Source organism: Haemaphysalis longicornis, unplaced genomic scaffold, assembly GCF_048455015.1.
Source record: "Haemaphysalis longicornis isolate Haplotype H1 unplaced genomic scaffold, Haemaphysalis longicornis Haplotype H1 scaffold_10, whole genome shotgun sequence".
In the NCBI taxonomy this organism is placed as follows: Eukaryota; Metazoa; Arthropoda; class Arachnida; order Ixodida; family Ixodidae; genus Haemaphysalis; species Haemaphysalis longicornis.
The window spans coordinates 64,888,323-64,899,821 of record NW_027526204.1 but is presented as its reverse complement, the minus strand read 5'-3'; positions in this window follow the sequence as shown (position 1 = coordinate 64,899,821).

Genomic DNA, 11,499 nt, shown 5'->3' with positions numbered 1-11,499 from the left:
ATGGAAATATACAAAAAAGTATTAATTACAAAAGCAGTTTCAAGCGAACCCTACTAAACTCACAACTGGTTTGGCCATTACAATCTTGTTTCGACTATACGATTTTTGAAAGGATAAAAAAGGTCTAACCCCTGTGATTAAAATTTGCAACGTAAACGAAAACAAAAATAATCTGAAATATTACCGCTTTATTAAAAAAGGCCATTCAACAAACGCGTAATGCAGTCGAAGCAAAGATGCTGCCTGTCTCAATGAGCATTCCAAGTTAGCTGTTTAACAGAAATATCCCATACTGTTCTGTGATGTCGGCGGTACCAAGTATTGGAAATCTTCACAAAAAAGTCCTTCTCCCCCTGTCACTTGTCGAAGTGTAGAGGTGTCACATTCACAAGGGAATTTGTGATATCTGGCTGCTTAGACAAAATTCCAAGAAATACATATATCATACACTGTACCACACTTAAGTAATTGGGTATCACTTGATTGTTTAATCGTGTTCTTTTTCTCTTTTTTCTAGCAACTGAAAGCAGTTCGAAAGACCATGATAAGCTAGAGGATTCATTCTTGGGAATATTATTCGTTTGATAGCCAATGCATTGAGTGTGGTATCTTAAAAGATACAGCAACAATAAATGATCCACAGCTTCACTCTTGTGGAACCTAAACTTACTACTCGTGATAAAAAGCAATGCTAAATATTGCCCAAATATTGACAAGCCTAAAATTGCCTTCACTGCGCCTGTAAAAAAGATCAAGGCCTACCGTTTTCCAAACGCAAAACGTCACTGTACATAAAAAAGTAGTTGTCATTGGCACAATACCAGCAATTGGCTTAGAGATTGCAAATGTTCAACGTAGGATTGTGTTTTGTCTCAATGTGACTTATTTTTGTGGCACAAAATATGGTTCACATAAAATACAGTTTCGAGTACCAAAACGTTCGTTGGCCTCATCCCTCGCTACACTACAAAACTGATTATCACCACAGATAATAGGTTAAGCATTTTTGAGGGAGCATCTCTTATATACTAACCATTGTTTTCAATATTACCCTGTGAAATCTAAGTACTCTCCAAGGCCCATGCAATTTTAGAAAATGTAATATGTAATAAATTCAAAAGTGTTAATATTCTGACACCTTTTTTTCAGTAAAAGGCATTAGATCTACAACCAAAGGTGAGTACACTTCACCTTTTTTTATTTCGGGCCATTCAAGCAGCCCTGCAAATTAATATGCATACTCATGAACTTTTAAATACACTGGTCTGTGAGAAGTTGCAAAATTTCAGAATTCTGAACATGCAGAATCTCTACACCCAAATGAAGCAAAAACGATTAATATGTCAAAACAAAAGGATTAACAGATCATTTTATGTTCATTACCCGAAACACTGTTTGGAAACACTTACGCACCATTTTATGAAAATGACCATTTCTTTTATCGTTGGAACAAAGCACATGTGGTAAATAATATTTTGTGTTATGCTAAGAGTCAGTATTTTGCCTCAAGCCTTTAAGACATGGTACAGAAAATATAAAGAGAAGTTCAATTTTTATACGCTTGGATCAGTGGGAACAGTTGTTTTATTTTCCAAAAAGACCGTATTCAATCAAACAATCGACTAAAGTCAGGGCCTCATCCATTCTGTTTGCAATATAAAAATAATAATTAAAATATCACAATTGAGTATACATAACTAAAAGAGAAATTATTAACGGCCGACTGCATACCATGTGAATGAAAATAGTGAAAAAAGGTTTCAAACAGCTTTCCGCCGATAATACCCAAGAATAAGCACACACAAAAAATTGTTTACTTTCATACTAGGACATTTGATGCCCTAAAATCTTTAGAATTCAAACTGCATTTTTTCTTTTTATATGCACAATCAGTATATTTAAAAAACAGAAAGTAACAACGTGTTTAAGGATAGCTTAGAATGTGCCTTCTTCCGAAGCAGTCTCTACGACAGTAACCGTGTTAAGGCACTATAGTGAGGAACGGCTACTCTGGGAAACTAGGTAAGAAGGGTCATTTTATTTTTGATAGAAACGCTAATACATCACTGCAGAAAAATCAAATCCAACTACAGAGGTTGACTTTTACTCATTCAAAGTTTTGAGATTTCCACCCTGGGTAATATTTTTGAATTTGTGAATTGCCCGTGCATTAGATGTCGCTGTCTTTGTGGTAGTTGTAGTTGAAAAATATTTGTAAAAATTTTAATTGATATATGCACGAAGCAAACTTCTGGCAAACATTCATAGGGTTATATTCTGTAGTATATTCAGATGTCCTTATCTGTGTTTCTTGTGGCTTTTACTAAATTTTGAAACTTTAAAGGTCACAACCATTTATCATTCGAAAAATATTTGAGTAAAAATTCAAACTGCTCCTTAAAAGCAAAGTGCCCTTTAATTCATCTTCATTATTCTGGCAACGTGTTCAGAATGTTACCTTTACTCAATCTTCATCAGGATAAGCAAAGCTTACCTTTTTCGCATCCTTATTTTTCCCTAAGTAGCCTCATTGTTTACAGTAGTAAATTGCCAATTTGAGTGGTGTCTTGTGATTACTCTGAATGCAAAGTGTACTAACAATGCCTCTTCTTGCTTAGAAGAAACAATTGCAATTAACGATTTGAAGACACATATTTAGTCAATAAGTGTTGAAGTACTTCCATGGAAATATACAAAAAAGTGTTATTACGAAAGCTTTTTCTAGCGAACCCTACTAAACTCACAAGTAACTGTTTTGGCCATTACAATCATGTTTCGACTATACGATTTTTGAAAGAATAAAAAAGGTCTAACCCCTTTTATTAAAATTTGTAACGTTAAGGAAAACAAAAATAATCTGAAATATTATTGGTTTAATAAAAAGACCATTCAACAAACGCGTAATGCAGTCGAAGCAAAGATGCCGCCTGTCTCAATGAGCATTCCAAGTTAGCTGTTTAACAGAAATATCCCATACAGTTCTGTGATGTCGGCGGTACCAAGTATTGGAAATCTTCACAAAAAAGCCCTTCTCCCCCTGTCACCTGTCAAAGTCTAGAGGTGAGACATTCACAAGGGACTTTGTGATATCTGGCTGCTTAGACAAAATTCCTAGAAATACATAAATCATAGACTCCACCACAATTAAGTAATTGGGTATCACTTGATTGTTTACTCGTGTTCTTTTTCCCTTTTTTCTAGCAACTGAAAGCAGTTCGAAAGACAATGGTAAGGAAGAAGATTCATTCTTGGGAATATTATTCGTTGGATAGCCAATGCATTGAGTGTGGTATCTTAAAATATACAGCAACAAAAAAATGACCAACAGCTTCACTCTTGTGAAATATAAACTTACTACTCATGATAAAAATCAATGCTAAATATTGCCCAAATATTGACAAGCTCAAAATTGCCTTCACTGCGCCTGTAAAAAAGATCAAGGCCTATAGTTTTCCAAATGCAAAACATCACTGTACATAAAAAAGCAGTTGTCATTGGCACAATACCAGCAATTGGCTTAGAGATTGCAAATGGTCAACGTAGAATTGTGTTTTGTCTCAATGTGTGACTTAGTTTTGTAGCACAAAATATGGTTCACATAAAATACAGTTTCAAGTACCAAAACGTTCGTTGGCCTCTTTTCTCGCTACACTACAAAACTGATTATCACCACAGATAATAAGTTAAGCCTTTTTGAGGAAGCATCCCTTATATACTAACCATTGTTTTCAATAATACCCTGTGAAATCTAAGTACTCTCCAAAGCCCAATGCAATTTTAGAAAATGTAATATGTAATACATTCACAAGTGTTAATATTCTGCCACCTCTTTTTCAGTAACAGGCGTTAGATCTACAACCAAAGGTGAGTACACTTCACCTTTTTTTATTTCGGGCCATTCAAGGTGCCCTGGACTGTACTATGCATACTCGAGAACTTTTAAATACACTGGTCTGTGAGAAGTTGCAAATTTCAGAAATCTGAACATGCAGTTTCTTATGGGCAATCTCGACACCCAAATGAAGCAAAAACGAATATGTCAACACAAAAGGTTTAACAGATCATTTTATGTTCATTACCCAAAACACTGTTTGGAAACACTTACGCACAATTTTATGTAAATGACCATTTCTTTTATCGTTGTAAAAAGCACATGTGGTAAATAATATATTGTGCTATGCTAAGAGTCAGTATTTTGCCTCAAGCCTTTAGGACATGGTAGAGAAAATATAATGAGAAGTTTAATTTTGATATGCTTGGATCAGTGGGAATACTTCATCAGGATAAGCAAAGCTTACCTTTTTCGCATACTTATTTTTTCCCTAAGTAGCCTCATTGTTTACAGTAGTACATTGCCAATTTGTGTGGTGTCTTGTGATTGCTCTGAATGAAAAGTGTACAAACAATGCCTCTACTTGCTAAAAAGAAACAATTGCAATTTACGATTTCAAGACACAAATGTACTCACTAAGTGTTGAAGTACTTCCATGGAAATATACAAAAAAGTATTAATTACAAAAGCAGTTTCAAGCGAACCCTACTAAACTCACAACTGGTTTGGCCATTACAATCTTGTTTCGACTATACGATTTTTGAAAGGATAAAAAAGGTCTAACCCCTGTGATTAAAATTTGCAACGTAAAGGAAAACAAAAATAATCTGAAATATTACCGCTTTATTAAAAAAGGCCATTCAACAAACGCGTAATGCAGTCGAAGCAAAGATGCTGCCTGTCTCAATGAGCATTCCAAGTTAGCTGTTTAACAGAAATATCCCATACTGTTCTGTGATGTCGGCGGTACCAAGTATTGGAAATCTTCACAAAAAAGTCCTTCTCCCCCTGTCACTTGTCAAAGTGTAGAGGTGTGACATTCACAAGGGAATTTGTGATATCTGGCTGCTTAGACAAAATTCCAAGAAATACATATATCATACACTGTACCACACTTAAGTAATTGGGTATCACTTGATTGTTTAATCGTGTTCTTTTTCTCTTTTTTCTAGCAACTGAAAGCAGTTCGAAAGACCATGGTAAGCAAGAGGATTCATTCTTGGGAATATTATTCGTTTGATAGCCAATGCATTGAGTGTGGTATCTTAAAAGATACAGCAACAATAAATGATCCACAGCTTCACTCTTGTGGAACCTAAACTTACTACTCGTGATAAAAAGCAATGCTAAATATTGCCCAAATATTGACAAGCCTAAAATTGCCTTCACTGCGCCTGTAAAAAAGATCAAGGCCTACCGTTTTCCAAACGCAAAACGTCACTGTACATAAAAAAGTAGTTGTCATTGGCACAATACCAGCAATTGGCTTAGAGATTGCAAATGTTCAACGTAGGATTGTGTTTTGTCTCAATGTGTGACTTATTTTTGTGGCACAAAATATGGTTCACATAAAATACAGTTTCGAGTACCAAAACGTTCGTTGGCCTCATCCCTCGCTACACTACAAAACTGATTATCACCACCGATAATAAGGTAAGCCTTTTTGAGGGAGCATCCCTTATATACTAACCATTGTTTTCAATATTACCCTGAGAAATCTAAGTACTCTCCAAAGCCCAATGCAATTTTAGAAAATGTAATATGTAATACATTCACAAGTGTTATTATTCTGCCACCTCTTTTTCAGTAACAGGCGTTAGATCTACAACCAAAGGTGAGTACACTTCACCTTTTTTCATTTCGGGCCATTCAAGGGGCCCTGGACTGTACTGTGCATACTCGAGAACTTTTAAATACACTGGTCTGTGAGAAGTTGCAAAATTTCAGAATTCTGAACATGCAGTTTCTTATGGGCAATTTCGACACCCAAATGAAGCAAAAACGAATATGTCAACACAAAAGGTTTAACAGATCATTTTATGTTCATTACCCAAAACACTGTTTGGAAACACTTACGCACAATTTTATGTAAATGACCATTTCTTTTATCGTTGTAACAAGCACATGTGGTAAATAATATATTGTGCTATGCTAAGAGTCAGTATTTTGCCTCAAGCCTTTAGGACATGGTAGAGAAAATATAATGAGAAGTTCAATTTTGATATGCTTGGATCAGTGGGAATACTTCATCAGGATAAGCAAAGCTTACCTTTTTCGCATACTTATTTTTTCCCTAAGTAGCCTCATTGTTTACAGTAGTACATTGCCAATTTGTGTGGTGTCTTGTGATTGCTCTGAATGAAAAGTGTACAAACAATGCCTCTACTTGCTAAAAAGAAACAATTGCAATTTACGATTTCAAGACACAAATGTACTCACTAAGTGTTGAAGTACTTCCATGGAAATATACAAAAAAGTATTAATTACAAAAGCAGTTTCAAGCGAACCCTACTAAACTCACAACTGGTTTGGCCATTACAATCTTGTTTCGACTATACGATTTTTGAAAGGATAAAAAAGGTCTAACCCCTGTGATTAAAATTTGCAACGTAAACGAAAACAAAAATAATCTGAAATATTACCGCTTTATTAAAAAAGGCCATTCAACAAACGCGTAATGCAGTCGAAGCAAAGATGCTGCCTGTCTCAATGAGCATTCCAAGTTAGCTGTTTAACAGAAATATCCCATACTGTTCTGTGATGTCGGCGGTACCAAGTATTGGAAATCTTCACAAAAAAGTCCTTCTCCCCCTGTCACTTGTCGAAGTGTAGAGGTGTCACATTCACAAGGGAATTTGTGATATCTGGCTGCTTAGACAAAATTCCAAGAAATACATATATCATACACTGTACCACACTTAAGTAATTGGGTATCACTTGATTGTTTAATCGTGTTCTTTTTCTCTTTTTTCTAGCAACTGAAAGCAGTTCGAAAGACCATGATAAGCTAGAGGATTCATTCTTGGGAATATTATTCGTTTGATAGCCAATGCATTGAGTGTGGTATCTTAAAAGATACAGCAACAATAAATGATCCACAGCTTCACTCTTGTGGAACCTAAACTTACTACTCGTGATAAAAAGCAATGCTAAATATTGCCCAAATATTGACAAGCCTAAAATTGCCTTCACTGCGCCTGTAAAAAAGATCAAGGCCTACCGTTTTCCAAACGCAAAACGTCACTGTACATAAAAAAGTAGTTGTCATTGGCACAATACCAGCAATTGGCTTAGAGATTGCAAATGTTCAACGTAGGATTGTGTTTTGTCTCAATGTGACTTATTTTTGTGGCACAAAATATGGTTCACATAAAATACAGTTTCGAGTACCAAAACGTTCGTTGGCCTCATCCCTCGCTACACTACAAAACTGATTATCACCACAGATAATAGGTTAAGCATTTTTGAGGGAGCATCTCTTATATACTAACCATTGTTTTCAATATTACCCTGTGAAATCTAAGTACTCTCCAAGGCCCATGCAATTTTAGAAAATGTAATATGTAATAAATTCAAAAGTGTTAATATTCTGACACCTTTTTTTCTGTAAAAGGCATTAGATCTACAACCAAAGGTGAGTACACTTCACCTTTTTTTATTTCGGGCCATTCAAGGAGCCCTGCAAATTAATATGCATACTCATGAACTTTTAAATACACTGGTCTGTGAGAAGTTGCAAAATTTCAGAATTCTGAACATGCAGAATCTCTACACCCAAATGAAGCAAAAACGATTAATATGTCAAAACAAAAGGATTAACAGATCATTTTATGTTCATTACCCGAAACACTGTTTGGAAACACTTACGCACCATTTTATGAAAATGACCATTTCTTTTATCGTTGGAACAAAGCACATGTGGTAAATAATATATTGTGTTATGCTAAGAGTCAGTATTTTGCCTCAAGCCTTTAAGACATGGTACAGAAAATATAAAGAGAAGTTCAATTTTTATACGCTTGGATCAGTGGGAACAGTTGTTTTATTTTCCACAAAGACCGTATTCAATCAAACAATCGACTAAAGTCAGGGCCTCATCCATTCTGTTTGCAATATAAAAATAATAATTAAAATATCACAATTGAGTATACATAACTAAAAGAGAAATTATTAACGGCCGACTGCATACCATGTGAATGAAAATAGTGAAAAAAGGTTTCAAACAGCTTTCCGCCGATAATACCCAAGAATAAGCACACACAAAAAATTGTTTACTTTCATACTAGGACATTTGATGCCCTAAAATCTTTAGAATTCAAACTGCATTTTTTCTTTTTATTTGCACAATCAGTATATTTAAAAAACAGAAAGTAACAACGTGTTTAAGGATAGCTTAGAATGTGCCTTCTTCCGAAGCAGTCTCTACGACAGTAACCGTGTTAAGGCACTATAGTGAGGAACGGCTACTCTGGGAAACTAGGTAAGAAGGGTCATTTTATTTTTGATAGAAACGCTAATACATCACTGCAGAAAAATCAAATCCAACTACAGAGGTTGACTTTTACTCATTCAAAGTTTTGAGATTTCCACCCTGGGTAATATTTTTGAATTTGTGAATTGCCCGTGCATTAGATGTCGCTGTCTTTGTGGTAGTTGTAGTTGAAAAATATTTGTAAAAATTTTAATTGATATATGCAAGAAGCAAACTTCTGGCAAACATTCATAGGGTTATATTCTGTAGTATATTCAGATGTCCTTATCTGTGTTTCTTGTGGCTTTTACTAAATTTTGAAACTTTAAAGGTCACAACCATTTATCATTCGAAAAATATTTGAGTAAAAATTCAAACTGCTCCTTAAAAGCAAAGTGCCCTTTAATTCATCTTCATTATTCTGGCAACGTGTTCAGAAAGTTACCTTTACTCAATCTTCATCAGGATAAGAAAAGCTTACCTTTTTCGCATCCTTATTTTTCCCTAAGTAGCCTCATTGTTTACAGTAGTAAATTGCCAATTTGAGTGGTGTCTTGTGATTACTCTGAATGCAAAGTGTACTAACAATGCCTCTTCTTGCTTAGAAGAAACAATTGCAATTAACGATTTGAAGACACATATTTAGTCAATAAGTGTTGAAGTACTTCCATGGAAATATACAAAAAAGTGTTATTACGAAAGCTTTTTCTAGCGAACCCTACTAAACTCACAAGTAACTGTTTTGGCCATTACAATCATGTTTGGACTATACGATTTTTGAAAGAATAAAAAAGGTCTAACCCCTTTTATTAAAATTTGTAACGTTAAGGAAAACAAAAATAATCTGAAATATTATTGGTTTAATAAAAAGACCATTCAACAAACGCGTAATGCAGTCGAAGCAAAGATGCCGTCTGTCTCAATGAGCATTCCAAGTTAGCTGTTTAACAGAAATATCCCATACAGTTCTGTGATGTCGGCGGTACCAAGTATTGGAAATCTTCACAAAAAAGCCCTTCTCCCCCTGTCACCGGTCAAAGTCTAGAGGTGAGACATTCACAAGGGACTTTGTGATATCTGGCTGCTTAGTCAAAATTCCTAGAAATACATAAATCATAGACTCCACCACAATTAAGTAATTGGGTATCACTTGACTGTTTACTCGTGTTCTTTTTCCCTTTTTTCTAGCAACTGAAAGCAGTTCGAAAGACAATGGTAAGGAAGAAGATTCATTCTTGGGAATATTATTCGTTGGATAGCCAATGCATTGAGTGTGGTATCTTAAAATATACAGCAACAAAAAAATGACCCACAGCTTCACTCTTGTGAAATATAAACTTACTACTCATGATAAAAATCAATGCTAAATATTGCCCAAATATTGACAAGCTCAAAATTGCCTTCACTGCGCCTGTAAAAAAGATCAAGGCCTATAGTTTTCCAAATGCAAAACATCACTGTACATAAAAAAGCAGTTGTCATTGGCACAATACCAGCAATTGGCTTAGAGATTGCAAATGGTCAACGTAGAATTGTGTTTTGTCTCAATGTGTGACTTAGTTTTGTAGCACAAAATATGGTTCACATAAAATACAGTTTCAAGTACCAAAACGTTCGTTGGCCTCATTTCTCGCTACACTACAAAACTGATTATCACCACAGATAATAAGTTAAGCCTTTTTGAGGAAGCATCCCTTATATACTAACCATTGTTTTCAATATTACCCTGTGAAATCTAAGTACTCTCCAAAGCCCAATGCAATTTTAGAAAATGTAATATGTAATACATTCACAAGTGTTAATATTCTGCCACCTCTTTTTCAGTAACAGGCGTTAGATCTTCAACCAAAGGTGAGTACACTTCACCTTTTTTTATTTCGGGCCATTCAAGGTGCCCTGGACTGTACTATGCATACTCGAGAACTTTTAAATACACTGGTCTGTGAGAAGTTGCAAAATTTCAGAAATCTGAACATGCAGTTTCTTATGGGCAATCTCGACACCCAAATGAAGCAAAAACGAATATGTCAACACAAAAGGTTTAACAGATGATTTTATGTTCATTACCCAAAACACTGTTTGGAAACACTTACGCACAATTTTATGTAAATGACCATTTCTTTTATCGTTGTAAAAAGCACATGTGGTAAATAATATATTGTGCTATGCTAAGAGTCAGTATTTTGCCTCAAGCCTTTAGGACATGGTAGAGAAAATATAATGAGAAGTTTAATTTTGATATGCTTGGATCAGTGGGAATACTTCATCAGGATAGGCAAAGCTTACCTTTTTCGCATACTTATTTTTTCCCTAAGTAGCCTCATTGTTTACAGTAGTACATTGCCAATTTGTGTGGTGTCTTGTGATTGCTCTGAATGAAAAGTGTACAAACAATGCATCTACTTGCTAAAAAGAAACAATTGCAATTTACGATTTCAAGACACAAATGTACTCACTAAGTGTTGAAGTACTTCCATGGAAATATACAAAAAAGTATTAATTACAAAAGCAGTTTCAAGCGAACCCTACTAAACTCACAACTGGTTTGGCCATTACAATCTTGTTTCGACTATACGATTTTTGAAAGGATAAAAAAGGTCTAACCCCTGTGATTAAAATTTGCAACGTAAAGGAAAACAAAAATAATCTGAAATATTACCGCTTTATTAAAAAAGGCCATTCAACAAACGCGTAATGCAGTCGAAGCAAAGATGCTGCCTGTCTCAATGAGCATTCCAAGTTAGCTGTTTAACAGAAATATCCCATACTGTTCTGTGATGTCGGCGGTACCAAGTATTGGAAATCTTCACAAAAAAGTCATTCTCCCCCTGTCACTTGTCAAAGTGTAGAGGTGTGACATTCACAAGGGAATTTGTGATATCTGGCTGCTTAGACAAAATTCCAAGAAATACATATATCATACACTGTACCACACTTAAGTAATTGGGTATCACTTGATTGTTTAATCGTGTTCTTTTTCTCTTTTTTCTAGCAACTGCAAGCAGTTCGAAAGACCATGGTAAGCAAGAGGATTCATTCTTGGGAATATTATTCGTTTGATAGCCAATGCATTGAGTGTGGTATCTTAAAAGATAAAGCAACAATAAATGATCCACAGCTTCACTCTTGTGGAACCTAAACTTACTACTCGTGATAAAAAGCAATGCTAAATATTGCCCAAATATTGACAAGCCTA